Consider the following 17,203-nt stretch of genomic DNA (forward strand, 5'->3'; position numbering starts at 1 on the left):
AATTCTCACTGTGCTCTGCAGGGAGAAGGGTATGTCCCACGACTTCAGAATGGTCAGGCATGCCTCAGTGTCTGGCAGGACTGATTTTAAAATATTAGCTCTATTAGAAATAAATTCCTAACAGCTGGTTGGGGCCACAGACCAGCTACACGTAGCCACGAGAGATGGGGGTGGGGGGCAGCAGCAGTGGCCAACAGGTGAGGAGGACCTGACCCTGTGATTAACACTTGGGCCACAGCAGCGAGAACGCGGCCCAACGTGAACTCGACATCTCCCTGGAGTGCTGCCAAGATCGAAATACAAGTGCGCCAATGCACAGATGCATGGTGACATTTTAAAACAATGCCCTGGGTGGTTTTTTGTTGTTTTTTTTTTAAAAACATGCAGACAGGTGAAAAACAAAAATCCTTTCAGCTCAGAAGCACCTGAGCCAGCTCCCAGATGGCTGCCTGTGCTTCTTCCACCCACCTTCTCTCTTCCTTCATTTTCCCCAAAACACGTTCTCTTGGTCGAGGCAACATGACAGGAGCTGACACAACCTTGACCAAAAGTCACCGGGCGGGCGGGCTGAGAACAGGCACGGCCAGCCATGGCTCTGAGCTGCAGTGAGGGAGGGCAGGATCATTAGGAAATCTCGTGCATCCAGGGTCATTGATCCAGGGGAAGATGGGGCTGGAGGAGGCGCCGAGTGCAGGCTTCAGATCCCCACACGGTTACGGGGTGGTCAGGAGGACATGCGTGACCGGGTGGCTATTCACCCTTGGGAATGGAAGAGAGCTTCACCTCTGGGGGCCGAGGTTTCAGAACAACCCAGCAGAGCAGTTCTGCCCTGAGTCTGCACACCAGAGGGGTTACTGTATACACATGGTTTGTATTCAGCAGTCTTTAAAAATGTGTTAGATTGACCTTCCCCTGAGAGGTCCCTGTGCAGTCTCCCTCCGTGTTAAGGGGAGGGCAGAGATTAGCAGGTGGGGTGGCAGTAGACAGCTGGAGACGCCTGGGATGGTGCAGGCAGGTTGACCTCGGGATGCTGGGAGTGAAGGTCAAGGTCAGTATTCACCAGGAGACCCTCTTTCTCCTTCAGGCATCCTTTTCTCAGGGCTTTGATTGTTCTTCTCTCCTTTGTACTCTGACCCCAAATACTGATTCTGTCCTTCTAGAATTTGTGCTTGAATTCAGTAAACACGGCTGCTTGGATTCTACTCATTGAGAATTTATGACCATCTAGCCTAGCCTGGAACAAAATTTACCCTTGCACTGTGAGGAAAGTATGCACAGAGCTAATTTAGAATGTAAATAGCATCGTAGGGGGCACGTTCTGCCAACTTACATGAACAAACTATTTTTAAGGGCTCAGATACCACTGATGTCACTATTTGCAAATGAACCTTTTTTTTTTTTTGAAAGCAGGCTTGGCAGGGTCTCTCCTTGGAACCACTTTGTTAGCAATTCATTTGAGCAGTTAAAATGAATGAAACTGAATTTTTAAAAAAATGTTCTATAATTTAGACTTTTCTGCTTCCTCTGAATTACTGTGCTGTATCAATGCAGAAAACAATTTAGACATGCATACCTGAGAGATGGTTCTGGCTTTTGTCCCCTTCAAATGTAATTTCCGTAATGGAGCATTTGCCCCATTTCCATAGATCAATACTGATCTATGGGAGGGCCACGCAGATGGGATCCTCATAAGAAATTGGAACATAGGAGCTGTCAGTCTGAGTTACTGGCCTGAGTTCTGGCACCCAGAGGCTTTTCCATGGGGTTCTCCAGAGCCCGGGCTCCCGAGGAGGTGCTGAGAGTCCCCCCCTAGGGTCAGTCAGATGAGCTGGGTGGCTGGTGGGCAGTGTTCCAGGACTGGTCCCCACACACACACACTTATCCAGTGTGGCTCCCACTTTTCTGTCTCCTAAGATTTCTTTTGGGGAAAAAAATATTCTTAAAAGTTTAACAGCTTGTATGGCCCTTTATATACAGCCCTTCACTCTGTCTCAAAGGACCTTATAAAGGAAAATTGGTCTCCTTGGTAAGAGGGTGTATCTGAAAGAGGACATTCTTTGGGCTGTCACTGTGTGTCTTCCGTACGTTGTGTGTGTGTGTGTGTGTGTGTGTGTGTGTGTGTGTGTGTATGCTCTTTGTCATTTGAGGCTGCCTCATTGCAAAATTGAGTTCCAGAAAGTCACCCTGAAGGGTAACCAAGGAAACAGACACATGGGCCAGGGGAGGATTTTGATGACCCCAGAATATTAAGGCCTTTCGTGTCCCTTCTAGGAAATATAGACTTTACCATGAAGAACTAAGAGTTCTTCTGCAGACCTCGTTTCCGTTGTATATCCAGTCAGTGGTCACCGTGCCCAGTGATTGGAGACCGTGGGGCTTAAATCGCCCTCCTCTGCTCCCGAGGCTGCCCCAGACCTGATCATGGACGCGGGACCATCATCATTCTGCTGCCTCCGGCCTCCTCCCTTTACTCAAGCTCCACGTGGCCTCCAGAATCCCACCTTTAAAACACAGGTTCGCTCCAGTCACCACCTTACCGACAGTCCTTCGCTGTCTCCCCTTGCCAGAGATGACATCCGTACCTCTGAGCGCGGCCTGCAAAGCTGCCCACAAGGTATACGGTCTCCTGAGTGATTTCTTTGTTTACTGCTTTTGGATGTGCATATTTCATTCCTGGACTCAGGTCATTGAGGGCCCCTTGCATGTGAATTCCACGTGCCTAACACAGGAAGGGTGTTCAGTACGTTTGAAATGAATCCGCCGGACAGTTTCCTTCGCCGTTGTTGCTGCTGTTTATTGACGTAACTGTGTGCGCCGGGCATCTGCACGCGGACACACGCCTCTTTAACTCCTCAAAACAACCTTAAGCAGAAGGTGTAGTTAATTCCACTTCCTAGATGAGGAAACTTAGTCTCCAGAGATTCAGCACCTTGCCTGAATTCACTGTTATTTTGTTGCTGTTAAAGATTTTATTTATTTATCTGAAAGAGAGCACAAGTGGGGGGAGAGGGAGAATCAGGCTCCCCGCTGAGCTGGGAGCCCAGCTCGAGGCTCGATCCCAGGACCCCGGGATCATGACCTGAGCCAAAGGCAGACACTTAACCATCTGAGCCACCCAGGTGCCCCCTGACCTTATTGTTATTGAACATCCTTCCAACAAGCAGTCTGCGAGCACCTGCTGTGTGCCAGGCCCGTGCTCAGTGCTGAGAATGCGGATGCCAGAGGCTGAGGAGTCCCTCCCTCAGGAGGCTCACTGGCGGGTGGGGGCAGGCCCCTCCCTCAGGGGGAGAAATACGGCAGGAGGGGAGGCCTGGCACGTGCAGGAGCACACAGGAACGTCCCCCACCTCGTGTGAACCAACATGCTTACCCCCCTCCCCCCATAAGTCATTCCAGATTAGGCAGTGGGGGCTTCTTATCCCCCTGTCCTCACCAGTGGCCCATGTCCCTCCGGGTGGACAAACTGGAAATGGGATACGGTGGGAAGGAAGGTGATCTCCCTTGACCACCTAGGCCCTGGGCTTCTCTGACACTAGCCCCTGGGTGCTGCTCTTGTTCCGGTGGGAGGGGTGGGTCAAGGGTACATGAGGCTGCTGTGGCTTGATTGGAATGCAGTGTGTACAGCAGAAGGAATTTGAGTGGAGGTGGCCCAACATGCTAGGTCGTGACAGCCCAGAGTGGCTGGTTGCAAGGGAGAGCTGTCGATGAGCTGCCAGTTACTCGGGGCTGGCTGCTTTGTGAAAGAATGTAGGTGAGCTGGTTGACGCCTGCAGGACTGGGTCCCTGAGGACAGCAGCTCATGGGGCTGACCGCACAGGGCTTGGGGCTGGAACTTAACTCATGTCACACGTTCCTCACATTTTGTGGAAAAGGCACTGCAGACCTCTGGTGATTGTCCTCTTTACGCTGGGTGTTTATTAGACATAAGCTTTTTATGTATGTGTCTCTTCCTGAGAACCTAGGGTAGCTTCCTAGTGTCAGGTCAGCTGGGTCTAGCACCCCGGCCGGTCGTCTTGCTGCCACTCCCAGTCCTTCACCCTTTCCTCTTGATAGTGGGCCTGTCTTCTTCTCCCCTAAGTTGGTGAATGCTAGGGCATCATTACCACATCTCTCAATAAACTGGGTAGATGCTGCTTAATTATTGAGTTGACCCCTGGCCTACTTCCTTTCCCGTCATACCACAATGCCAAACTTCATTAGGCATATAGTTCCGCTGAAGCCTCTCCTCTCTCATTTCCTCCCAGAATTCATCATAAATGCAATGACAATAACAAATGCTAACATCTCTTTCTGAAGAGAGGGCACAGGAGTGCATTTTGCATGTTGTTTCCTTTTGAATTCTCCCACTTAGACCCTGAGCTGAGTTCTGAGCTTTTAATGTCCCAGAAGCATCCCGGGAGACAAGGATTTGAGTGCAAGGAGTTCATCTAGGAGGCAGTCCTAGGACAGGAGTGACGTGTGACACAGAGAAGGCAGGGCAGCCCGTCGGAGTTTCCTCTCTGGCAGTACTGGGAAGACCGGAGCTCGGTGCCGCTGGGGCAGTCACTGCGTGATGCGTACTGGGTCCTTGTCCCACCTCAGGGCTGAGGGAGGGAAGTGGGGTGTTATCCGACCTCTCGCAGCAGCCGCTGTCTGACAGCTGCGCGGGGCGGAGGCTGATGCTCCGGCATATCCGGCCTCTGGGATGAAGGCAAAGCCGGCTCCAGCCACCAGGGAAAGCTGTCCAGCATCGTGATCCAGATGCCGGCCGCGGGAGGTTGGCTGGTGTGCGCCAGGCGCGGAGGCTGGGGAGGGTGGGTCTAGGCAGGCAGCACTGTCTGCACTAGGTCATTGTATTATTTTCATTTGATAATAAAACAGAGTCTTCGTGGACTAGGTAACTTGCTGCACGTAACACTTGTGTCATTCATGTTCTTCCTGCTGTGGGGATTTCCCCTCCTTCCTGCCAGTCTAGACGTTTAACTTGAAGTTCAGTTCAACAGTTGCTTTGTGAGCTTGGTACCTGGCTCCGTCTGGGTTGGATGTCTTTGGCACCTGCCCTCCCCAGAAGTTGGCGCTTGAGGTACAAAGCAGACTGGCTTCCGTGAAGGAGTAGATTTCAGCCTAATCTGAAGGGAAACTGATGAGGCCAGGCCCAATATGTTTGCGGGAGCGATGTATTTGTAATCCAAACTTTGGGTAATAAATAGGCTGGGCTCTGCGGCTGTTATAAACAAGCTCATAATCCCAGTGGTTTCACACACGTGGGTTTAATTCTCACTGCGGGGCTGCATGGTGACACCAGGATCAGGCAGCCTCGATCTTGTGTCTCCCTTATCCCAAGCCCACCCCTAGTCTGTGGCAGGTCACAAGAGTTGACTGGACACCCCTGCTTGGGCTTTCAGTAATTCAGTCCTGAAATGATGATGCCATGTCTGTTTCCATTGTATTGGCCAAGCCTTGTCACATGGCCCCAACAAATCACAAGGAGGCTGAGGAGTGCAGCCCCAAGTGCCCAGAAAGGGCTGGGGAGGGACAGCTGGGCACCAGTGAGCACTAGGACGGTCTTCCCCGTCAGAGAAGTAACGATAATTAAACAATCATGATCAAGGCCCGCCTAGGGCATTTCCTGGGGGTTTCCAAAAGGCTAGAAGAATTTTGCCGTGGGCTGTAACTGTCAGTTGCTCATTAATTTGTCAGAAATGCCCAGAGCCAAGGTTGCTATTACTAATAAGATATATTTGTTTGGTTATTTAACAAATCAAAAAAGCATGTTGTCATTTTCCCCCGGTCCTGAGGATTCTTTATGCGGATGAATACTCCCCATCTCGCACATCATATTAGTTATAACACCTTTTCTTTTCTCTCTCTCTCCAAGTTATGGCTGGGGATAAATCTCCTTGGCATGAAATATCATCATGGGGTAGCAATCAACAGTTGTTCGCACAGCTGTTTTGAAACCTAAACAACTAAAAAATGCATTCGAATACTCCCTTCTTTCCCCCAGCAACTGATGTGAGGTCTGCTGCTGGTGTAGGAACCTGCAAAGTTTCATTTACACTTGGCGATCTCTTTCTTTGCTCCGCCTGGTTGTTTTACAGAAAAAAAAAAAAAGTGACAATTAAATGATGTAGGTCTTACCACCTTAACACGAAAGATGTACAAATGCTTTCCAAAGGGTATTTAAAAAAATAGATCATTCAGCCAAAAGGAGACCAACAGATTTAGGGAGGCCTTGGATGTGTTCTCTTGAAACGGTTGCTTGAAGTTTGACTCCTCTTTTCATTAGAGAATAACAGACGCTGTGCCTTCAGCCTGACTTGCACAGATTTCAGCTGATAAAGGAGGAAATCATACCTTTACAGCTGTTCCCAGGTTGTCCTCACTTGGCTCTTTGTTGTGAAAACTGTGGAAATAATTCCTTGTTCCGAACGAGAACGACTTGTCCCTAAGTCCAATGCTGTTCTCCTTAACACTGCCTGGCCCCAGAGCCTGGCCTCCAGCCTCTGGGATGGAACTGGCCGAAGCTTCCACTGAGAGCGGCACGGACACACACTGCCCCCTGGCCCCTGGAGGGCTTACGTGGATATTTGCCCTGGTGTAGAGTGGGTTTACAAAGTCTTTTGAAAGCCCAAAGAGAAAATGTATCCAATAAATCAATGGTGATGCATTAACAGACTACTACTGTATTCACTGTTCACAGAATGTAATTCCTTGATAATGGCATTTTGTACAGTGTATCATCGCAAAACAATGGCAGTATCACCACAGTAGAAGCGACTTTGATAAATTATACAGGACTAGGATCTTAGAATTCTAGTGTAGATCTAATTTGGGGTTATCAGGACTTGTGGGGCAGTAGATTTCAATTTTGCATTGTACAGAGGAACAGCAAATCCCGGGAGGAAGAATGCGCTATTGTGAGAAGCCGTGTTTCCCCCGTAAGTTTCTGGTGCACAACTGACAGGGTTTTCACCTCTTTTGACTCGTTCTCTTCTTGTTCTATATAATAAGCTTTGTTCGTGTTAGTTTTTTTCATTTTACCTAAAAATGAATCTATGTATACTTCTGAAAATTGCCACAACTTTAAGAAGAAACTGAAATTTGATTTCTCTCTCTCTCTCTCTCTCTCTCTTTTTAGTTTAGAGAAGGAGAGAGTGGGGAGGGGCAGAGGGAGAGAGAGAATCCCAAGCAGGCTCCATGCTCAGCATAGAGCATCCCACAACCCCGAGATCATGACCATGTTTGTGTTTTAGTGTCGATCACATGTATAAACGATAATATTTTAGATATACCGGGTGAGACAAAATATATTTGTAAGCATTTTGTCTCTTTTTATTTTTTTTCATTATGTCTACCAGTAAATTTAAAGTTACATGTGTGACCTAGATGATATTTCTATTGAATAAAGCTGCTGAATAAAAAGATCATGAGAGAAGATGACACCGAGCTTCTATAGGTAGCCTTGGGTCTGTGGTTATCATGCCTGGACACTGCACTCGTCATTTTTTCTACAGACGTTCAGGCGGCGAACATGCATTTCTCTCTGCGGGTCCTCCAGTCAGCTGCGGCTCTGTTGGGCTTGGCCAAGCTGGGCTCAACTTAGCTGGTACCCATGCTTCCTATTTGGGGACCCAGGCTCTGGTGGCGCAGGCACTCTCTGGGTCACGTGCTCGTCCCTGTAGAAGTTCCAGAGGGTGAGCAGAAACACACGATGCCTCGTAAAGCCTCTGCTGGGAATTACTGGCCAACTGTCGCTTCACCTCCCACTCCCGTCGTCCAAGCAGGTCACATGCCCAAGGCCAAAGTAAACATGGCAGGGTTTCAGGGGTACAGCATGGGCAGGGACGTGAGGGGTGGTGGTGAGCCTGGGATCGAGGCTGCCACATCCTGCCCTCTTGAACACGCATGTTCACTCTCCTCTCATGGAAATACACTCGTCCTTGCCTCAAGACAGCCTAAACGTAGCATAGATTTATGGCATCGGTGTCAAGATCCACAGCATGTCCAGATATAGCTCCACTTGACCCACCTTCTCATGAACCAAAAAATGCAAGTGAATTGCTTCCTCCCCTCCTTTCCCGCCCCTGCACTCCCATATTTAATGTTGGAACAAGGACAAGTCAAGCTCAACAGCGCTCCCATTGGGAGGAAGGGAGGAAGCCCCACAGCCGTCCATGTGAGTCCTCATATCCAGCTGCGGAAATACTTTGAGGTCCCCGAGGGATGCAGAGAGTGGGGTCTGGTCCTCGATGAGGCCCCTGGGAGAACCCAGTCTGCTGCTGACCTCTGAGGAAGGCACTCGGAGATAGGCCCTCCCCCACAGCTGGGCAGATTTCTTAGCCTGTTTCCTAGCCACAGAAACGATGGAGGCTAAGGGTGATTTTAGATCTCAGACGGTCACAGTCAACTTTGATTCAGGCTCAATATGTCTTGCGCTTCACAAAACCATTGCATTTGTCTTCACCCGTGGCCTCAGGCGGCTTCACATGCCTGCAGTGCTCACAGTCCTTTCCAGCCCCGGGGCTTCTCTCTCCAGACTCAAGCACAAGTGCTTGGAGTTCCTGGTGATTCCAAGAGACCGAATTCTGGGTCTCTTTCCCTGGGCCGTTTCGTGCAACTGAGTGATTTCATCGGGGCCACACTAATCCAATTGGACATGCCGACAAAGCCAGTAACAGCCATCCCTTTGATCTGGCCTTTGCCAGGAGGCGGTGCCGTGATAGCCACTCTTGGTTTGCTGAGAAATAGTTCCGTTTTCAGATACTGCAAGTCCTGGAATTGGGGAATTTTCTACACTCCCTTTCTATGGTGTTTGCAAAGCACTGAAATGATTTTTCGAAGGGGGAGGGTCATCTCTTACCTACGTGGGATGTAAAGGCATCCCGTAACAACCAACTCACACAGCTAATATGACATTTCACAACAGGTTAAGTAGGTACATTTTCTACCTTCTAAGTTAGCACAGGTGATATTTTTTGCCAAATGTTTCAGTGCTGCATACCTTGGGTTGCCGTTTTTCCACCTTCCCATAAGAGTTCTCTGGCTTCCCATCACCTAGACCCCAAACTAATGCCGTGCGTATCAGGTTTTGTGTTATGGCGGCCCCTACTTCCGTGTGCCAGTTTCTGTATTAGTCATCTCTTGCTGCAGTAACTTCACAACCCCCAGATCACCGTGGCACTCAACGACCAATATTTATTTTTCACTTAAGAATCCTGGGAGTCAGCTGCAGCTCTGTGGAGCTTGGCTGTGCTCCCCATGCCTTCTCATGCCAAGGCTGGGGCGGAATAAGCAGCCACCATCTGGGCTGTAGTCTTCCAGTGGTGGAGGGCAGGAGCTCCGGAGGCCAGTGGAAACCCACACTACCTCAGAAGGCCTCTGCTGGGAACTGGCCCTCTGTCACCTCCTCCCACAAGGTACATAGCAAGCCCAAAGTTAATGGGGTGGGATGTGCTCTTCACCCTCTGGGGAGTCACGATAAGGGCAGGGTGAAAGCAAATAATTTCGAACAAGTGGTACAGTCTCTCATAGCTATAGACTCCATAAGGGACCCTGCTGGTGAATCAGCCAGAACCACTGCATTGCATTTTTGGAGAGGCGGAAACACAGGCAGGATAAAATTCATAGGGCAGGGGGACCTCCAGCCTAGGCAGTCATCCAGCTGTGCGTCCCACCCAGTGCAGCAAAAGAACCCTGTGGGGAATTATAAAGCCCTGAGTTCTGGCCTCAGTTTAGCCACCACTTCTTAGGCCTACAGCTTTTCCTCTGCGGATCTCAAGTCCCTCTCAACTATTGGCAAAGAGTTGGATTAAATGGCATCGTGGGTTGCTTTTGAGGACGGTGCTTTCTCTGCCAAACTACTTTATATGGTGGGGAGCATGCTACACCATCAGGAGCCTGAGCTGCAGCAGGAAGAACACAGGTTTAGGAATCAGGCTGATCGGAGTCTCATTCTGCCAGTTGCCAGATGTGGAACATGGGCCGTCTTCAACTCTCGGGTGTGTTTCCTTGCCTATGAAATGAACATAACAGAGCCTCTCCTAGAGCTGTTGTTAGGGTTCTTATTTTGTGCGGTTCCCACTGTGAGACAAGTTCTTGTCGTGGAGAGTCAAAATCTGACCCCCACCACTGAACCGTGGCCCAGTTCCACCTGTGTCGGCGGACAGCCAAGCAAAGCAGTGAGGAGCATGGGAACCCGCCAACCTGGGTCTGAACCCAGCTCCTGGCTCCCTGTCCAGGCGGCTATGGGAAGGATGCTTCAAGTCTTTTGGTCTCAGGACACCTAGCTGTACGTAAGCTACCCCGATGTGCGCCCCACGGTCTTCCTGCGAGAACGAATGTGCCGATGCCTGCCAGTCTAGCGGCTGTTAGGAAGATTGCTGTCTGCTTCACAGGGCAGCTCTGCAAATGTCTGAAGCCAGCTCTCGTGCCTTCTACACCCTCCCGAGATTCTTCAGGCTGGACAACCTCCGTCCCTCAGCGTCAGGCTTCCTGCACTCATCGCTGGCCTCGGTCGCCTCTTGCAAAACAGTTTCAGCAGCTCTGGTTGAGGTGAAGGAACAGAGGGTGCGTTCCAAGTTGGAGTTCACGCCCACAGGGGCGGTCGCACTCTGGATGTCTCCGGACAACTCCACAGACACTCAGAATCTGCCTGCAGCTCTCACCTGTCACCCCCTGGCTGGCTCACCTGGCTGTGGGCCTTGCCCGGCCCTCTCCTGAGGGTGGTGACTTCATGACCCCGGTTGCTTACCCCGATCCTCACCCTATCTGACCCTGACTCTTGGGCCACCTACTCACCAGTTCACATTTTTTTGCCCAACTTTGATTTCCTGGGCTGGTATTAAGGATTTTACAAGTTTACCTTCGATGGACTTCTTAATCCCAGTGTCATAAACCATTTATTCATTCTTTCCTTTAGGGAGCACCGCTAACTCGCCAGCATCTCCTTTACTGATCCGAAATGGTTAACTTATTCAGTGGGTCCCTGGAAGACTGAATCCAATCAAACGGGGAGAGAAAACTTCACAATTCTCTTGGTTTCTTGCTCTTTTCAAGTGGAGAACAAGGGGAAAATATATTATTTTTCTGAAACTTATGAAGTGGTCACTTATTCCTTTCCTTATTTTTTAAAGTGGGGGTTGATAATTCAGCCCCCGCTATCACATCATTGATGTGATGTGATGTGTCCCCCCATCTATCCCCACACATCAAGTCAACTAAGACTTCTTTAACAATCTCTATCTTTAGATATCAAGCAAACCATGTAACACTCTAAATGAATAGCTAATTCCCACAATACTTGTATAAAACTCAGCCGTCTTACAGGAAGCGCGGTCTACTCTAGGAACGCAGGGTTTACACAAGTGGGAGCGCCCGGGGCAGACCTGCTGTAAGCACCACCTGTGGCACACCGCCTCCTGCCTAGCAGTTTCCTCTCTGGGCTTCTCTAAGCTTGGCTGACGGTGATCCTGGCTGGTTTCTCCATGGCCACCACTGCAGCAATGGTTAAAGTACGAGAATAAATTCACTGAAAGACAAGGAAAGTTCTGAAGTAATGTCTCCCAAGGTCCCCCATTCTAAATATGGCAAGGAGGGTTTTAAGTACTTCTGCTTCGAGCTGTTCATGCTTTCCATCATTGGAGTTGGACCAGTTTTAGAAAATATGTATCATAAATAATCTTTAGAACATTTTAATATACTGCCAATAGTATTAAAAGTCAAAGCTTTCATAAAATGTAATTTACTTCTCCATGTAACTTAAATCAGGAGTTTTAAAATGTGCATGGTTCCTGCTAAATTAATAGCTTCCCTTTAGCCTTCTGGGCTTGGGGGCTTCACAGTCTGCACCTGGAAGCTTGGTGACTGACTGCGGGGAAGCTGTGGGCTCCGTGTCTGTCGCGAACCCTCCTTAGAGCCTCCGCAGAGCATTCATGCCAGGCTCCCAGCGGGTGGGGCGCACGGTTTCCTTCCCACAAAGCCTTAACAGGGTGTCCAGGAAAAAACTCCCAGATGGACCCAGTTACTGAAAGGAATTCTCCGCCTTCCTTAGCAGCCTCGTGACGCCCCAGGATCTCCTGGAGATCCATGGGGGCATCTTACTGGACAGCTATAATGTCAGGGCATCGAATCCACCGAAAACAGATGTGCTTCACTGTACATGGGGTGTGTACTGAAACGAAGGCAGAATGATGTTATCCTTCTTTCATACCTATCAATTGTCAACATATCCCTGACAGTGTATGTTTTGCTCGTTCATTCCTCTAAGTCTTTTGTTGTTCTTACTTTGAATATGGTGTAAGTTCCTATTAGAGGATAAGAAGAATTGCACAAAATACCCAACAGGTGTGGGGAAAATCATTTAGGGGGAGAAAGAGATCGTGATAAAAGGTAGTTCAGGAGCTTGGTACCCATAGATTCAATTTGATAATCACTACAAGAATTGATTCGTATGTTTGGTTACTGGGGCATAATTAGGCTAATCCCTCACTTTTGTATGCGATTTACGGTTAATCAGGTACTTCCACCTACGTAGCCAACACGGTAGGTTGCCCGACCCAGCGTGCGGTGCCTAGGCCCTTCCAGCTGGACATGACCATGTGACAGAGTTCTCGCTGATAAGAATTTAGGGGAAGTCCGCTAGGTAGGGCTTCCAGGAAAGTGTTCTATTTAGAATAAAGAGAGAAAGACACGGCTAGCACCACTTTGCCATTCTCCCTTTTTCCTGCCTGGAACAAGTTCTGTAGGGCTGGGGAGAGTGCGGCCCTCCTGCCGCTATGAAACAATGAGCATGAGGACAGATGCCACCTCCCTGAAGGACCCAGGCACACTTGCTCCCTCTCCCTCTCCCGCCCCAGTCTTGGTGCTCCTTGTGTTTGAAGTTGCATAAAGTGGGTTCTTAGATCACCAATTTGAGACCTTTCTTCTTTTCTAATATAAGTGCTGTACATATTTCTCTAAGCACTGAATTGGCGCATCCCAAATTTTTAATATGTTGGGTTTTCATTTTCATTCATGACAAAATATTTTCTAATATCCTTTGTAATTTCTCCTTTGACCCATGGGTTATTTGCGTGATGTTAAACTCCAACTATTTGGGGATTTTCCAGGTAGCTTTCTGTTATTGACTTCCGACTTAATTCTCTTGTGGTCAGAGAATATACTTTGCATGATTTCAATCCTTTTACACTTATTGAGATTTATTTTATGACCCAGAATATATTGGCAAATGTTCTGTGTGCACTTAAAAAGAATTCATATTTTACTGTTGTTGGGTAGAATGGTTTGTAAATACCAGGTCAAGTTGGTTATGAAGCTGCCCCAATCTTCTATATCTTTACTAATCCTCTGTTTGATTTTTAAAGAATTTTTTAAATGAGAAACAAAAGCCTTTTATATTTACTCACATACTTACCATTTTTGGTGCTTCTTATTCCCTTGTGGGCATCCAACTTTCTGTCTAGCATCTTTTTCTTTCTGTCTGAAGGCACTGCTGTCACGTTTCTGGAAGAACTGGTCTGCTGGTGATAAAGTCTATCCAGTGGCCGGTGTGGTGGGAGCACAGACTCTCTGGCCTTGTTGAGCTCTTGGTGCCCTGCTGCCTGCTCCTTTCCTCCGTCCTCTTAACACCCCCCACCTGGAAACCCCCACCTTGGTGGTTTCCTGCCTTGCAAAGACCCCGGATGCCCAGCTCAGCACTCGGCAGAGCCTGGAAGGGACGCCCTTGCAGATCTCTGGGGCTGCGTGTACACTGGCTCCTCCCTGGGTTCTGCCCCCACAAGCTTTGACTTCCTCGCCCCTCAAATGCTGAACCCAGTCTTGTCAGCTCAGGAGGCCCAGTGGGATCTGTCTGGGTTCCTTCCTGCTGGGCTGGAAACCCAGTAGCGAGCTAGCTGGGGCCCCCATTTGTTTTCTCTCACTCGGGCATCACCGTCCTATGCAGCCGGTGATCCAGTGTCTAAAAATCACTGTTTCATGTGTTTTGTCTGGTTTCCTTATTTAAGGTAGGGGAATAAATCGGATTCCTCTTATTCTTTCATGGCTCAAAGCACAAGTCCTCTCCATCTGCTTTTTAAATAAAGAATTTTTAATTGTGGTAAGATACACATAGCGAAGTTTACTGTCTTAACCGTGTTAAGTGCACGGTTCAGTAGTACTAAGTGCATTCACTGTGCAACTGCCCCCCATCCATCCGTGGAAGTTTTTCATCTTCCCACCTGAGATCCTGTCCCCGTAAACACGCACTCCCCACCTGTCCTCCCCTAGCCCACGACGCCACCGTCTACGTCCTGACTCGATGACTCTGAGTCCTCTGGGCATCTCGCAGGAGTGGAAGCACACAACAGTTGTGCTCTGTCAGGCTGATTTCTCGCAGCATCACGTGCGCAAGGTTCGTCCTTGCCAGCACCGGTCAGAACCCCTTCCTTCTAAAGGCTGAAACCCCATTGCCCGTGTGGACCACGCTCCATCCCTCAGCTGTCGGCGAGCAGTTAGTCGGGTTGCTTCCACCTTTTGGCCTCAACGCTTTTGTCCGTGTACTTAACGTGTTCCACAAATGCGTTCCAGTTCTTCAGATGCTGGTGGCCATGGGGCCACCTTGTCCGGTCTGTGCTTGCAGGTGCGAGTGCAAGTGCGTGCACGTCCATGTGTAGCCCCACGGGAGAAGAGGAGAGGGACAGATGCAGCGACTTGGCGACATTTGCTCACATCCCCTTGCCTCGCCCTTCTCATCTCCTTTGTCCTTCCTTCCTTTTCTTTCTCACCTTCTTCTCTCCCTTCCTTCTCTCTCTGCCTTCTCCTCCTTCTTTTGCTCTCTTTGCTCTTCCTTCTGCTGTTGCTCCCGCGCACCAGCACTGAGCTTACCGCGTGCAGAGACGCACGCGCACGGGCGCCAGTGTGCATGGGCGGTGTGCCGACCGTGGGCGGCAGGGTGAGCGTGCCGACCGTGGGCGTGCGTGGACAGTGTGCTGACCGTGGGCGGCGGGGTGCGCGTGGGCGGCCCGTATGCGACGGTGAGCACGCGCAGTCTGCACAGGAGCATCCGTGGCTGGGGCAGAACCTGGGATGGCTGGAGGAGCGCTCCTGCAGTACCTCCGTTATTCGGGGAGCCGGGCTGTTTCTGGCTGCGGACGATCCTAGAAGGCCTGGCTGAAGGGCTGGCAGCCGACTGCGCCCCAGGAGCCGCGCACCGTAGGGCTCACCATGGTGGCAGAGGTTCCCCAGGTCGAAGGAGTGATGGAGCCAGGAAAAACCTTCCACTTTCTCCTCCCCTGGCCTTGTCACTATGTCATTCCTGTGTCTGCCCAAGAATTCTGTTTAACCAGCTTTTAAAACTTAAGAGTAAAATATGGAAAAAGGTATATGCATGTAATCATGAAAATAAGACAATGAAAATTAAGTTATTTATTTTTCATGCACTTTGCCCATTTTTTACTGGTTTTAGACATTGTGTATTACAAATGTGTTTTCTAACTTTATCATTTGTCTTTTCCTTTTTACATCCTATTGTCTTTAGGAAAATAATGGCTCCTGAAATAAAAGAGCAGGCGCTTAGTAATTCTGACGAAGTGATAAGTCATCTGAATTCATAAAAAGTTTGAATGACTAATTTCGAATTTTAGTTTTATTGTGTTCGAGGCATCTTGTCACCCTTGATTGTCAAACTGAGTCTTAGCAATTAGAGCTCTTTGGGAACATGTTTTAATAAATAGATGGTGATTTTATTTCGGTGAACGTTTTTCATTTATAAGTGCCAAGAAGTTATCAACTCTCTAACATCTTGTTTATATTGTTGATTTGGTGAGAGAAACGTTTATCTTTATACAAATGTAGATTTTCTTTACCCCAATCCCTAAATGAATTATCATAAATTCTGCATTAATGGTTTTCCAATTACGAAGTAAGATAAAACAGTTCGTATATACCTCATTTTATTATTATATCAGCACAATTCTAGGTTTCTCTCTGGTTTCAGTTTTAATTATAAGAAATTTATTAAAATATCATCCTTCCTGTAATCCTCCCAGATTTGCTGGCAGCATCAGGTAGGAATCAGTGCATGAGAACAGTCTTGGAAAACAGAGGGGCTCGCCCTCCTTGGCCTGGTGAGCCAGCCTCGACTGTTGATATCACACGCTCAGTTCCCTGCAGAGGTGTCCTGCCACGGAACGTCCTCTGGGCGTTTCCACGGCACATCTGCTCATGCCCTCCTCTTTTGAAGGTTCTTGAATACCTCACCATTGCCTACAGGACACAGCCCGTTTGAGGGCTGAGCTCAGGAGGACCTGTGTGCAAGTCCTGTGTCTCCCCGTCCCACGTGACTTGCAGAGAACTACCCACCCTTTCCGTGCATCAGTCTCCCTGTCTGTGCAATGGAACCGGCCGTGGCTCCCTTAGACCATCGAGGAGATTGAGCGCAAATGCAGGTGAAGTCCACAGCTCAGCTCCCGGTCTAGGGTAAGCCTTCCGGATATGGAGCCGTGGCTCCTACGCCCTCCGACCTGGTCAGGGCACCTCCCCTTCCCACTGCAGGCCCTGGTCCGAACACCCTGCTGTGTTGCATCTGTGTTTTTGCCACCCTGCTTCTCTGCCCTGATACCTTTGTCCACTGTCAAATGTCCTCAGGTGTCACTGCAGGCTGACACTCCTCCAGCGACTGTCCCCGACCCCGAACACCCTGCTTCCCCCAGGTCTGTGCAAATCTCAGCTGCAGGAATTGTCAGAGCAGATTGCAGTTCTCCCCTTGGGTTTGGGTTCTCTTGCTCACATGCTGCCTGACCACATGAACTGAGAAGTATTTGAGTGGATTCTTTCTAAAAATGTTTAACTGTAAGAGATTTCAGGACTGTAAGAAGCTGTAATTTGGTACCAGTGCACCCCACCAACATGTAACAAATATGAACATTTAAACTGAGGTACTTTTACAGAAAAACGAACCCCTCCCATCCCTTCTCCTCTCTTTGCTGAGGATACATTAACCTGAATTTGGGGTGACTCCTAATCCAGGGTTTCCTATTTTATTACACATTTTCATCCTGTAATTCTATAGAATATCGCTTGTGCAGTTTTAATTTACATAAATATTTCCATTTTATAAAGCAGTTACCCTCAAATATTTATCATGCACAATTGACTTAATAGAGTCTGAAATTAGGCAGCACTTTCTGAATATAAATGGACTTTCCAACTTCCACACCAATCAACCTCTCTTCTAGATTCCCTATCTT

The 17,203-nt window shown here is 48.9% G+C and overlaps 1 protein-coding gene across 2 annotated transcripts in view; it reads left to right on the top strand.

The window, feature by feature from the left end:
- Window positions 1–17,203, top strand: part of SDK1 (sidekick cell adhesion molecule 1) — an 875,077-nt gene that overhangs the window by 568,136 nt on the left and 289,738 nt on the right. The window lies entirely within an intron of this gene.

The sequence above is a fragment of the Ursus americanus genome, chromosome 2, assembly GCF_024610735.1.
Source record: "Ursus americanus isolate L20-20 chromosome 2, mUrsAme1.1.p, whole genome shotgun sequence".
Classification (NCBI taxonomy): Eukaryota; Metazoa; Chordata; class Mammalia; order Carnivora; family Ursidae; genus Ursus; species Ursus americanus.